The sequence below is a fragment of the Vicugna pacos genome, chromosome 3 (genome assembly GCF_048564905.1).
Source record: "Vicugna pacos chromosome 3, VicPac4, whole genome shotgun sequence".
Lineage (NCBI taxonomy): Eukaryota > Metazoa > Chordata > Mammalia > Artiodactyla > Camelidae > Vicugna > Vicugna pacos.
The window spans coordinates 56224161-56239067 of record NC_132989.1 but is presented as its reverse complement, the minus strand read 5'-3'; the positions used below and the strand labels follow the sequence as shown (position 1 = coordinate 56239067).

The 14907-nt window shown below is 39.0% G+C and overlaps 1 protein-coding gene and 1 non-coding gene across 6 annotated transcripts in view; both read right to left on the bottom strand.

Annotated features, from left to right (window-relative positions):
• Nucleotides 1-14907, bottom strand: part of MCTP1 (multiple C2 and transmembrane domain containing 1) — a 604116-nt gene that overhangs the window by 525677 nt on the left and 63532 nt on the right. The gene's annotated exons all lie outside the window — the stretch shown is intronic.
• On the bottom strand, nt 4566-4637 carry TRNAK-CUU (transfer RNA lysine (anticodon CUU)). The gene has a single exon. It is a non-coding gene; the product is annotated as a tRNA-Lys (tRNA).

Genomic DNA, 14907 nt, shown 5'->3' with positions numbered 1-14907 from the left:
TTACCTTTGTATTCTGACTACTTTAAAAAATATTTTTGTCTTTCTCATTTCTTTTCAGTGATTTTACCATGATGTCTCTAGGTGTGATTTTCTTTATATCTACCTTGCTTAAGGAGATGCTTCTTAAATCTATGGCTTGATGTCTTTTATCAGCTTTGGAAAAATCTTTAGCCATTATCTCTTCCAATATTTCTTCTGCCCTTTTTCTCCTGCTACTGTAACCTTAACAAAATATATATTACTTTTTTAATATCTTCTTTGTGTCTTTCATTTTTTCAGTATTTCCAATCTTTTGTTCTTTTGTGCTTTATTCTAGATATTTTCTTCTGAACTACTGCTCTGTTTTTTAATTCTCCCTTCAGTGGTCTGTGATCTTCTGTTAAGTCCAAACTTTGAATCATTAATTTCAGCTATTGTATTTCACATTTATTTTCATTTCATTTCCAGTCCTTTGTAAACGTTCTAGATCTTGTCCTTTATTTCTTTAATCAAATGATACATGTAGTTTTGAATTCTATTATCTAGACCCTCTATGGATCTGTTTCTGTTTGTACTTTTTACTAATACTGTCTAGTTAACTCATATGCCTTTTTGATCAAGTACCAGATAATGTAAATTAAAAATAATAGATGTAACTTGAGGCCTATGATGATGTTATCTGTCTCCAAAGAGAATTCACCTTTACCTCTGGTAAGGACTATGAACACTACAATTCTGGATTTGCTTAATAAAATAAGGGATTGAAATATTTGAAGCTTGGCTTCAGCACCTAAAAGCACTAATTTTTATACACCCTTACTTGGGTAATGGATGGATTTATGGGTTGCCAGCCCAATCCCTAGAAGATTATCAGGGACCCCCTTCCTCCCACTTTTTCCCCCAACCACATGAGTCTTCTTGAAATACCTATTCAGCTTTTCAGGTTCTCAATCAACATTACTGGATTTGGAAAATATCCTTGTGGGAAAATCAGCCCAAAATTCTGAGCTCATCTCTCTGGATTTATGTATTCTGAATCTGAGTCCCATAATTTTTTGCAGTCTTGGTAGCTCTTTACCGTAAGATTATTTTCATATTTTGTCCAACCATTTTTACATTCTTAAAGCTAGTCCAAATTACCTATTCTGCCTTTATTGGAAGCCAAAGGCTGATGTCTAGCTTTTAGATTCCTCGCACAGTTAGAGTAAAAGTTAACTAAAGTTGTTTTGTCTGTGAACTAAAAGAGTACTCAAAAGTTTTAAATCTGAAAAACCGGTGGTAAATGACATGATTTTAGGTGACAGACTTTTTATTTTAATAATTATGTACTGATTTTTATAATTACCTTTTCTTTGAGGAAAGGTAAAAAATGAGTTGACTTAAAGAAAAATAATAATAACAATGAATTATCAGAAAGAGAAATTAAAGAAACAACCCCATTTACAATTCTATAAAACAAAGAATAAAATATCTAGGAATAAACTTACCTGAAGAGGTAAAAGACATGTACTTGAAAAATTATAAGAAATTAATGAAAGAAACTGAAGCTAACAAAAACAGATGGAAAGATATACCATGTTCTTGAATTGGAAGAATCAACATTGTTAAAATGATTATACTACCCAGAGCAATCTACAGAGTCACACAATCTCTATCAAATATCAATGGCATTTTTCATAGAACTAGAAAAAATCATTTTAAAATGTGTATGGAAACACAAAAGACCCCAAAAAGCCAAAACAATCTCAAGAAAAAAAGGATAAAACTGGAGGTGTCATGGACCTCCAATTCAGGCTATAATACAAAGCTACAGTAATCAAAACAATATGGTACTGGCACAAAAACAGACACATAGGTCAATGGAAGAGAATAGAGAACCCAGAAATAAACCCACACACTTACGGTTGGTTGATTAATCTATGACAAAGGAGGCAAGAATGTACAATAAAGAAAAGACAGTCTCTTTAATAAGTGTGCCGGGAAAACTGGACAGCTACATGTAAACTAAGAAATCAGAATATTTTTTCACACCATATATAAAATAATTCAAAATGGATTAAAGACCTAAATGTAAGCCAGAAACTATAAAACTCCCAGAGGAAAACATAGGCAAAACACTCTTCTTTGACATAAATCATAGCAATTTTTTTTTTGGACCTAAGGCAAAGGAAATAAAAGCAAAAATAAACAAATGGGATCTAATTAAAAGCTCTTACACATCAAAGGAAACCATCAACAAAATGAAAAGACAACCTACTGAATGAGATAAAATATTTGAAAATGATATGATCAATAAAGGGTTAAGCTAATATCCAAAATATATAAACAGATGATATAACTCAATACCAAAAATACCAACAACCTGATTAAAAACTGGGCAGAAGACTTGAATAGACATATATCCAAAGAAGACATACAGATGGCTAACAGGCACATGAAAAAATGCTCAACATCGATAATCATCAGGGAAATGCAAATTAAAACAACAATGAGGAATCACTTCACACCCATCAGAATGGCTAACATCAAAAAGACCACAAATAACAAATGTTGGTGAGGATGTGGAGAAAAGGGAAACCTCCTACACTGTTAGTGGGAATGTAAACTGGTATAGACACTGTAGAAAACAGTATGGAGTTCCTCAAAAACTAAAAATAGAACTACCATATGATCCAGCAATTCCACTCCTGGGTATATATCCAAAGAAAATGGAAACATTAATTTGAAAAGATACACGCACCTCAATGTTCATAATAGCATTATTTACAACAGTCAAGATATGGAAACAACCTAACTATCCATCAACAAACAAATGGATGAAAAAAGATGTGGCATACATATACAATGGAATACTACTCAGCTAAAAAAAGAAGAAAATTTTGCCATTTGAAACAACATAGATGGACCTGGAAGGTATTATGCCTTGTGATACAAGCCAAACAGAGAAAGAAAACACTGTATATTATCACTGATACATGGAATCTAAAAAATAAAACAAACTAGTGAATACACCAAAAAAGAAACAGACTCATAGATAACAGACTAGTGGTTACCAGTGAGGAAAGGGAAGGGGAAGGAGCAAGATAGAGGTATAGGATTAAGAGGCACAAACTACTATGTATAAAATAAATAAATTGCAAGGATATATTGTACAAACAGGGAATAGAGCTAGTATTTTATAATGACTTTAAATGGAGTATAATCTATAAAATTTTGGATCACTATGTTGCACACCTGAAACTAACATAATATTGTAAATCAACTCTACCTCAATAATCAATAGGTGAGAGAAAAGGCAGTGCTTTAATGTGGCAAAAATCATTGCTATCTTTCACAAACAAGTGTAGTTTGAAAAAACTGAATTAAAAAATGATTATGGAAAAATAGAGAAGTGGGAGAGATACTCCTTTTTTGGCTTTATTCAAAAATATAAATTAATTATTCATCTAGGGCCCTAGCTTTAAACTAGCTAGCTTCTTCAAACTACTTTGACTAAATATACGTATCATGGATTCACTTCACAAGCCATATAGAAAACATTTTGCGTTAGAAATGAATACTTTAGGAATAGCTATTTATCTAAATACGTTAGTTCATAGAGATAAGCCTTACAAGGCCAAGTGTGACTGATTCTTCCTTGCAAGGATAAGTATCACTGGTTCATCCTAAGACATCTACCATAATAATGCACCGTTTCATAAGATCTTCCCTCTCAGGGGAAGACATTTGCAAAAGATGGGTAAATACTGGAGAAAACAAGTTCTTCTTAATTCTGTTTGGAAGGGTCCCAGTTCCCTTCTTCCAACTGTACTTCTAGAGTTCTCTCCCTGACTTTCAGATTGCCTAGCATCATATTTTGCTTGACTAATATGGCATATATGTTGCTTTTGTCTTCCAGTGTCCCTCTGAAAACAATCACCTCTCCTCCATCCTTCATGTACTGTATTTAAGGTATCAATCACTGTGCCCAGTGCCCCTAATAGGTTGGGCACAGACTGGGTACATTAGTTTCTTGCTGTTGCTGCAACAAATTACCACAAACTTAGTGGCCCCAACAATGCAAATTATTCTCTTATAGTGCTGGAGGTTAGAAGGAATAAGGTCAAATCACAAGACTGCATGCCTTTTGGAGGCTGCAGGGGAGAATTCATTTCCTTGCTTTTTCCAGCTTCTAGAGTCTGCCTGAACTCATTGGTCCATGGCCACATCCTACACCTTCAAGCATAGTCTCTTCCAGTCTCTCTTTCTGACCTTGACCACCATCATCACATCATCTTTTCTCTGACTCTGATCCTTTTACCTCCCTCTTATAGGGAACCTTGTGACTAAATTGGGCCTACCAAAATAACCCAAGTTAACCTCCCCATCTCAATTCTTAACTTAATCACATCTGTAAAATCACTTTTGCTTCATATGTTAACATATCCAAGAGCCCAGGGATTCAGCATACTACACTGGGTCAGTCCAAGTCCAAGTACCAATAATTCTGGCCACCAAACCTTTTCTTTCTTTTTTTTTAATGATTTATTTATTATTGTATTATTTATTTTATTGGGGGGGCAGTGATTAGGTTTATTTATTTTTAGAGGAGGTACTGGGGATTGAACCCAGGACCTCATGCACAAGAAGCATGTGCTCTACCACTGAGCTATACCCCCTCAAAGTGTCTTAAAGAGAAAAATGACTTTATTGCTGTGAGCAGCAAGACACTTTTGCATTTTGCATATTTTGAATACATGGCAACTGCAAACATGAATCCAGTGAACTTCCTGGCCCCCAGGCTGCCCAAGGGCCCTTTGAGCAGAGGAGCGGTCATTCCAAAAATACTGCACCCACAGTGCATCTGTCCCCAGGCTCTCCCTCTTCCCCAAAGCCTCAACTAGATTCAGGCCCAAGACCCAGGAAACCTCAGGGCTTGAGTCCCCTGGGTGAGCCCCTAAGATCATCACAGGACAAGGGCCTCTGTTCCCAGAGAAGCATCTAGAGTGATGCTACCTGGCCAGTGCTGGATACTAGGGAACACATACCACACATGTGCCTTCTCTGATCACCTCAAGCCAAGGGGAGGAAATGTTACTATTCTCATTAACCCCAAGAGATGGAAGACAAGGGCACCGACAAGACTTGCTTAGGATAACAGCCCTGGGAAGGGCATGGTTAGAATGCACACTGAAATTCCCATGTTACATGAACTCCTTACTAAGGCTTAGTCCATTCAGATGGCACAGGGACAGAGGGGATTCGGAGATGTTCCATTTCTCTCCTGCTTGTACTGCTGAAAGGACAAGACCAGGGAAAAGGGCTCCTTGGACCCTAGAAATCAGAGTAAGGAATAGCCACAACCAGCATTTCTGGAGCATTCCCTGGGTGCACGGTGCTGCATTTAGTGGTTTCACGCCCAGTCACCCCGGAGAGAAGATGCTGCGATTAACCCCACTTCACAGCTGAGGAAACTGAGGGACTCTGGACTTAGCACACTTTCCTGCTACTGGGCATTGGCACAGCCTGGAGCTGAACCCAGACCGTGGGCTCCGAAACTCGTTTTGCACACCTGCAGTACACACTTGGGCTGGGAGGATGGCTGAAGATACTTATGTGGAACAGAGGGTTTCACGTATGTTGAAGGGTTGCAGGGAGCCCCCTACCTCATGCTGACTTCTCTCACCCTGTCTGCTCTCAACTCTATGGCAAGAGAAGCCTATTAAAACCTGAAACAGATGCCTTCCCTCCTCTCCTCCAAATCCTCCACGGTTCCCACCAACGTAAAAAGAGGCCCAACTCCTCAGCTTGCTGTTCCAGACCTGACTTCTCGGTGCATTCTGTTCCCAACACACAAAATGGAGATCCGCAATTCCACTCGGCTGGGCCTCACCTCCCAGCATTTTCACCTAGTGGTTCATGTGCCTGGGACACGCCTCCACAGCTGATTGCTTTACTGAGTTGAGAACCTTGCAGATCAACCCCTGCCTGAATTCAGGACGCCTGGCTGGTACTGACTGACCATCCTCCACAGCCCTCAGACTCAAAGGCAGCATTAGAGGAAGTGAAGACATCCAAGACTACACTATTCTCCACATGGGGTGCCAGGACTACATGGCTAGGGGTCCAGAGGGCCTGAGGGGCCATCCACTCACCAGTGTCGGGTCCATTTGCGCCTCTGCCGCCGCCATTGAACCCTCTGCAGGGACCCAGGGGGTGCAAGGTGGGAGACCAGAGAGGGTCCCCACGGCTCAGTAGACTCCCCTCCACCGCCTAGTCTACACTCGGCCCTGCCTCTGTGCAGGGCGGGGAGGAAGCCTCTTCCCCAGGATCCCTGCTCCTGGGCCTCGAGTCTGCTCAAGACTGCGGAACAGTGATTCAGAGGAAAGACCCAGACGCAGCCAATGCGAGTGCCACGAGGACGCTGCCTGAAGTCGCCCCTTACACGGGATCCCAGTCCCGCGCTGCCATTGGCCCAGAGCTACCGCCTCTTGTCGCAGAGCCTGCTGGGTAATATGGCTCCCACAGCTCCGCCTGGCACCTCGGAGAGCTGCAAAGCTTTTTCAAAGAATGAACATATAGCCCAATCATAGACAAGTAAAGAATTTCCTAAGGTTGATATGCAGATGTTGAGAAATTTAATCTCTTTAATCATTGTTGTTTATCTAAGACATTGTCAGTGGTCATCTTGCCTGACACACGGGAAGAGACTGAAGCAGATTCAAGACTGTCTGGAACAGTCAGAACCAAGGAATGAATAGATGTGTGGGCGAGTGTGGGGAGGGCCAGGCCCCTAGTGATAGCCTTAAAGATCCCTTATCCAGTAGATTCTGAAACAGTGCTTCCCCCACAAACAGCTCAGTACCATGGTTCAATTCCTTCTCTTTTTGATTAAGGTATATTGAATGGGTTTTTTTACTAATAAAATTTTTATCTGTCAACTGATTTCTAATCTCTAGATTAGATGCCAAGTCAGTATATTACCCTGGCTTAATTGATTTAAACTAACCATAGGAAAAGCCTTATTTTGTACTCAAGCTTTTTGCAGTCAGAATTTCTGCTTTTTTCCACATGAGAAAAAAAGAAAAGCTACACATGGCATCTTTCCAATGAGAACATAACCGCACTTTTCCTCCTTATGCCGAAGTTCTCTTCAGATGCAGACTTCTTTACCAATTAATACTTCTGTGTTTTTAGCCTTAATTTTTTTTCTCAGAAGAACTCATTTGTTTAATTATCCAGTCACACTCCTTTCTACAAACTAAGTTGTGACACTGGCTATACGAAGCCCAAGTGATTTCCTAAAAGAATGGCATTCTTCATAGAAAACAGAATTCTGAACAAAATTTAAACATGGATTTTTTTAAAGACATCTAAATTGCTTTCATGATAAGATGCAACTTTTTTTTTCTCCATTTAGGAATTTTTTTCACAGAATAGCTTATTTTGTAGAGAAACAAATAAACGTTTTGTTCAGTTACCAACTACATAGGTCTGTGAGCCTCTCCTCACTCCCACACTCACTCTCACATGCGTACACATGCACATACACACACATATACACATAGAGACTTTAATTTATTAGCATTCTGTATTTTCAGTCACATTTCTAATTAAGGACTACTTTTTAATTGTGATTTCTCAGGATTGTTATATAATCAACTCAATGTGTCTCCTTCAAATTTTTAAGCAATGTAAGCCTGCCAGAAGGTCCAGTCTGTCTTTCTGTGGTGACCCTGGGTACTGCTCAGCCCAAACAAGTCACTGGCACCTGTGATTTTGGTTTTATTGCCAGCTTGTTTGCTGTTAGCCGACAACACTTTTATCTGACTTCTGCTAAAATTAACCTCACTTGGAATACAGTCTTTCTGTTTCATCAGTATAATTACTGGCCCTAGAATGCCTTCCCAAAGCTGTTGTTTATAATGATTCATGTAGCAGAAAATATACAACTTGATTTGTGAGAGCCAAGCAATGACAATTCAATCCTGTGGCAGACAAAATGCAAAAAGGATCTGTATAAAACCAGGAGTTTGGATTAACAGATACACACTACTATATATAAAACAGATAAACAACAAGGACCTACTGTGTAGCACAGGGAACTATATTCAATTCCTTGTAATAAACTATAATGGAAAAGAATCTGAAAATATATCTGTATATATGTGTGTGTGTATAACTGAATCACTTTGTTGTATACCTGAAACTACCATTGTAAATCAATTACACTTCAATAAAAAATTAAATTTTCAAAAAAAATTTTTTAAAAAAAACCCAGCGGCACAGAAGATTTCTTCCTCTTTAAGAGAATACTTTTTTTGGTGAAGGAAACATACATACAAACATACATACACACACCTGCACTTTAAAGCATCTCTTATTCTCAAAATCAATGAACAGCATCCAGTTGGTAGCTCATCTCAGTCAAGTTAATTATAAACCTGGTAAACCATATGTGAGGGAAAAATGAGCGATCCTTCTCATATTGTTTCAGGAGTAATGAGAAGGCCTTGACACTTTTCCAGCTGTTTTCTCTGTCTTGGTAAGTGACTGACATGACATCATTAGTGCTTCATTCCTTTAGCAGCATGCTTGCATGGGTAAATGCAATAGCCAGGGAGGGTTAGCACTCACACTTCATCTTGCTCTGTGTGGACAACAGACAGATGCTTCTCAGCATCAAGTTTAATCAGCAGCAGTTCTCAACCCTGCCTGCACATTAAAATCCCCTAGGAAAATTTTACAAGACACAGCCAAAAGGGCTCTACCTTAGATCAACTGAATCAGAAACTCAGGGATAGGGCCTAGCCACCGTTAAATTTTAAAGTTAAAGTGCCCCATGTGACTTCAAATGTGGGGCTATGATTATGAGGTTAGGGCGCTTAGGTATAAAGAAGAAATGGAGAAGATAGAGGGTCAGGCATAGTGTGAAGTCACAGTGGGTACACACTGAAAAACTCCACGCAGGAGGAAAGGAATGAGAGAAGGCTGTACATATATGAGGGAGATCTTTTCCTTACTGGAAACATTCCCACTGCCCCCAAGCCCACATCTACACACTCTAGGTCTATCTGACTCCCTCTCTTTGACAGGGAGGCTACATGTAACCCTACCCTTGCCAGTTGGAACCCTGCATCCCTCTGAAATAGTGATTGGTTTAGGATGGACCAATCTGGGCCAATCAGAACCCAAAATCTTCAGATCCAGAACTTGTACTGGAATTGTGGGGAAAGCTCTCTTTCCACTGAGATTGCTAAACGGATCAAATGAAAATCTAGACCTGCTAGTAGACATCTGACTACCCTTGGGAAGAAGCCATCTGACAATAAAGCCAACACAGAGGAAGCAGAACCAGGATTGAGTGACCCCATCCTGTTGGCATCTTCTGACCACTGGATCTTGCCTCACATATTACCTAGAATTTATAGTTGTGGGAGCTACTAAGTTCCTTTGCTGGAGTCATTTTGAGTTAAATTTTCTATAAATTACTAAGAAGATAATTCTGAACAATAGACAAGTAGAGAGGCCCATATGAGTCAAGAAAGTCCTCTAGGTTTCAAGGTCAGTTCTATTACTGCTCCCACCCTTGGAGGAGACTATCTTGCCTCACATATTACCTAGAATTTATAGTTGTGGGAGCTACTAAGTTCCTTTGCTGGAGTCATTTTGAGTTAAATTTTCTATAAATTACTAAGAAGATAATTCTGAACAATAGACAAGTAGAGAGGCCCATATGAGTCAAGAAAGTCCTCTAGGTTTCAAGGTCAGTTCTATTACTGCTCCCACCCTTGGAGGAGACTTGGTGGAATCAATAGGGATAAAGTTTACCATCAGCTATAGAAAAGAAATTGAGATTCTCAGTGTTTCAAAGTTACTGTGTTAGACTATTTTAGTTGTAAGTAAATATCACAAAGAAGAGGTATGCCTTTAACTATATTCCTAATTTTAAGAATATCTACTCAGCCCTTTTTCTGACTGAGTTCATTTGCGCTAGATTAATAACACCATCTGTTATCTATCACTTAACCTCCTATGGTTAAGAAAAACAATTTTCAATTTTAGAAAAAACTTAGTTTTCTGCAACAAACATTCTAATAAATTGGGTTTCTATATATTTATCATACTCTGGTTTGGAACTTACAGGTCAACAACAGCTCAAATCAGCACCTCAATATTCTAGGAAAACTGAAGTTCCTTCATAGTAAAAACATTCAATTTTACGATGATAAGATATAGAGTAAGTTTATATTTAACTTAAATTTTATAGTAACTATGCTGAAAATATTTGTCACAGTCACCATATCCAAGATGTAATGGCTGATTCACATCCTGTCTTCTCAAATCACATGTGTCAACAGACTCATTCTTTCCTGGTTCTTTATAAACAACTTCTAGTTGGAACTGGAAATCCATCAAACTCAGTTATATTTTTAATTGACTTAAATAAAATAGGGCTTATGACTTGCCAATTTTACTATCTGTACTTGAAGTACTGTAATCTTGTGTTTTCTCCATGAGGCAAGTAGGATGTGGGACAGGTTTTAGGGATAAGACTCCACAAAGGAAGAGGAGTGACCTTAGGACCAAACTATATGAGTCAACAGTCCCAGACACAAGATTAACTATGACATGTGGGTGTCCCAGATCAAACTAACCATCTGTCCCCACCTTCTAACTGATATTCCTTAAATTTGTTTAACATTTGGTGATGCAAGCTGTTTTGTTTATTGGTTGCTTGGTTCAATGTTTATTATTCTTCAATGTTGTTATTTTCATTTCCGCTAGGGGGCACTGCTTTCTCCAGCAGGAATGGGACCAATCAATGTTTTGGTCATTATGTTAAAAAGTCACACATGGAAACTTGAAGGAACCAGTGCCACAATTCTGACTCATCTCAACCATATCTTAACTTACCTTACAAACTCGTGACTTGACAGACCTGCTCTTTTATCCTGCCTTTGGCCTGTCATTCCTGGTTTAGAGCAGGCCATGGCTTAGAATGAATCTTAGTGCTGGAATGGTATTGCCCACGTGGGATTTCACTTTCTGAGGTAGGATATTCCACCACTAACCCAAACTGGGCCCACAGATCTCTGCCTCCAGGTCATTTCCATTCCCTCCCACACTGGCACATGCCTTTTATCCCAGCCCATAGACTCAATCAGATCACAGCAAGAAGTCAACCCATCTCTCATCCCGAACATTTCCTAGACAACAGTCAGACATCAGTTCACCGTGACTTCACTAAAGGGGACACATATCAAACTCTCTATGTGATCCCATGGAAGCCCTGAAGCCCCTTTCTCTTGACTTGGCCTGTGGGGAAAATGCCCCCGCCCCACACACACATAAATCTTTTATCATTAAAACCTTGATCTCCTAGGAAATCCTTACAAAACCTCTTTGATCTCCAACAACTGGACCCTTTATTACCTTGAGGTAGATGAGATGTGTTAGAATCATGAGCCTGATTTTGTGACATTTACTTGGAAATTCCTGTAGGGTGCTCTATCTCATAGCTCATATTGTTATCTGAAATCCATCACTGGAGGGTTCAGCCAAAACTTCCATTTTAATTTCCTGTCCCCAGCAAGGACGTCTAGCTAGCCTATAGCAGCATTAAAAGCCCATAAAGTCATCCAGGAAAAAAAAATTGAAAGATTCTCTACCAAGCACATTTAGAACAAAAACCCTTCATCATGTCTCAGTCAGGTCATGACCACCTTGTGCTCGATTTCTCATCTCTGAGGTTGCATGCCTTTTTTAGGAAAGCTTGACAAACAGCATTGTCTTGACTCATTCTAAAGACAGAACCACCTTGGCTGCCTGAAATAACTCCCTCCTTGATCTACCTGTAATAGTGTCAGATTCCTTTCCCCAAAGAATGTAACTGCAGATTGAAGAGTCACAAAAGTTCAGTTCAGCAGGATTTATTTATACATGAAAACAAGCTGCCTTCCTGCTCTTGGATTTGTTAACTTAAGTCTATGAATCTTGACATGTGTGTCTTTTAAGTAACGGAACAGATAAACCCATGGTTTGACATTAGATGGGTAATGGGATCTTCTAAATACTTTTAGAGGCAGTCCGTTCTTTCATTATTTTGGAATAGCAATTGCAAAAATAATACATGTTTATTTTTTAAAGAATCAATACCGAACAGGATAAAGAACAGTGTTTTAAAAGTTGCTTGAATCCCGCTATCTTAATTATCCACAGTTAACAATAGGTAAACATCATTTCAAGTATTTTCTATACATACAAACAAATGTAAGGATAGCTAGCTAGCTTAAATAGCTAGATAGCAAAATAGAGAGAAATAGGTCATTCTTTCTTTTAAAACCAAGAATAAAATCTAACATAGCATCATATATCTTCAAGCTTCTTTCTAAGCACCAAGTACTTTACCCACTATTTTATTTATTTGTGGAAATATTGGGGCCGTGTTTTATCTTTAAGGAGAAAAAAACAAATAGGAATCTCCTTCAGAGAGTACAGGGGAGAAGTCAAGTGAGAAATCCAAGGTGGAGTCCTGAAATTTCTGGAAGTCCTGGAGCAGACAGATCCTAGGAGAGGCTGAGAGATGAAAGTGGTTGGAAACTAGGGGAAGTTTGTTGGTTTCTTAATTTGAACATGAGGAAAGTGCAAAGAGATTTGATCTTTCATACTCTGCCTAGATTTGAGTTGCAGTCTTGTTTTAACGATCATTTTACTTACATTAAAGATAAAATTTTGTCTGTGAATATCCATGACCCTATTTTCAACAGAAAACATTTGCCAGATGCTCTGTTAGGTTGTGGAGATCAGAAATGCATCTAAGACCAGCTGTGTAAACAAGATATTTCCAGTTCCACGGAAGAAGCACATCACTGACCCGTGATAGTAAAATATCCATGATCAGGTGACTTTTAGAGGGCTACGAGGACAACAACAGCAATGGAGAAGAAGTAGCTTAGTCTGAGGCCCTCCAGGCAGATGGGGCAGTGTGTGCAAAAGATGTGGGAAGGGACAATACATGATTTATTTCTGGAATGGGAGCTAGTTCCACAGGCAGAGGAGGCTGCCTCGTCAGCATCCCTGCCTGGGTTTGCCAACTCTGATGGACATGCCCATAGGCTGCCATGAACTCTATAAGCTGAGTAATGAGATAGGAGAAAATATCTGTGAGGACTTACCCAGTACCAATCAAGGAAGTGTGACATCTTGAGCCCACCTTGCTATTTAGGTTAAACATACTCCACAGAGAAAACCATCTCACTTTCTTATCTAATTCTTCGGTCAAAGAAACTGTGTGCCTTCTACATGCAATAGACTCCAGTCAAGTAATACAATCCACTCTCTGTTCCTCAGCCCACCCTCAGACCCAAGCCTCTCATTCATCTCTTCATTTGGTCCTACTTAAAGCATCCAGAGGGTTAACATTTTCATTGTTTTTAAGTGAAATTTCAGAATAAAATGGACCTTGGAGATATCCTTGAGTAATCTTCAGAACAGTTTTCTAAGGATTTTGGAAAGGGGAAAAAAAAGAAATCCAAAACACTTACAGATATGGGAAATGCCTTTCCATAAGCAACTTATTTTCTTCAGGCTGGTTCTTGCAGACCACTAGCATCACCTGGGCCTTGTTCTAAACACAATTTCTTCAGCCCCTCTCCAGACCCACTGACTCAGACACTCCTCTGCTGGGGCCTAGCATTCTCTAGTCTAACAAGTCTCCCGGTGATTCTGATGCCAGCTCAATTTTTGAGAACCACTGTCCTAGAGACATAAGTAAGGCCCTGAAAAACCCATAGGGCAACAAATATTCCCATATAAGACCGTCAGCTATGTTACAAGAATGTTTATCATTTAAATGTATTCCTTGGGATCATTGCACATGCCCCGTAAACTGACCATATCTTACTTGGGGAAGTCACAACCACACTCACCAGATGTACCTCAGGGCTCACCTGTCTCCTCCAAACCTCTTCTTTATTGATGAGAAGACTGAGGCCCAGAGAGGCTATGGAAGGTCAAGGACCATCCTTGTCCAAGGATGGTCACAGAGCTTATCAGCAGAGGGACACAAAATGCAAGGTCTGTGCCACACATAGTAACAAAATTGCATGAATAAATCCAGTTCCTCTAGCAAAAACCAGGGATTCAAAGAAATGAATCATAGTGAAAATAGCTGTATTATTTCTAAACTTTTAAAAAATATTTTATTTATTTATTATTGTATTTATTTTATTTTGGTAGTGGGGGAGGTAATTAGGTTTATTTATTTTTAGAGGAAGTACTGGGAATTGAACCCAGGACCTCGTGCATGCTAAGCATGTGCTCTACCACTTGAGTTATACCCTCCCCCTAAACTTTTTTTTTGCTTAATGGGAATGTTATACACATCCATTGTGGGGAATTTGGAATGAACAAAAATCTACTGTAATTATACCATGAGATGAGTGCTGTTAACATTTCCGTGCTGCATATATGTCTAAATGTGTGTAGAGAATGCTTACATAAAATAAGTATACATACAAATATAAAGAATGTATATGTGGAATTTACATATATATATATATATATGGATTATATAAAGAATTTATATCTTTTTTTTCACTTAACATTTCCTTAGTGAACAAAATCACCATTTTAATTACTGATTTGTTTTTCATCAGAATCTATTTTTAAAATTTTCATAGTTGCACATTTAAGTTGTTTCTAATGTTTTGCTCCTGTAAAGAGGAAGAAGGGTAAGATTTGAAGTTTCAATAAGATGCAGGAAGTGGATTATGTAAGCAGGTCAGGGTGGAGTATGAAAGAAGGGACTCTGGCAACTGGAGACCTAAAAGGCTAGACCCTTATGGAGATACTAAGACACAGAAGAGAAATATTCTTAGGGATGTGGAAATCCCCAAGGAAAACTGACCATTCACAAATTCCCCCAGGCATGGTCCTGTGTATGCA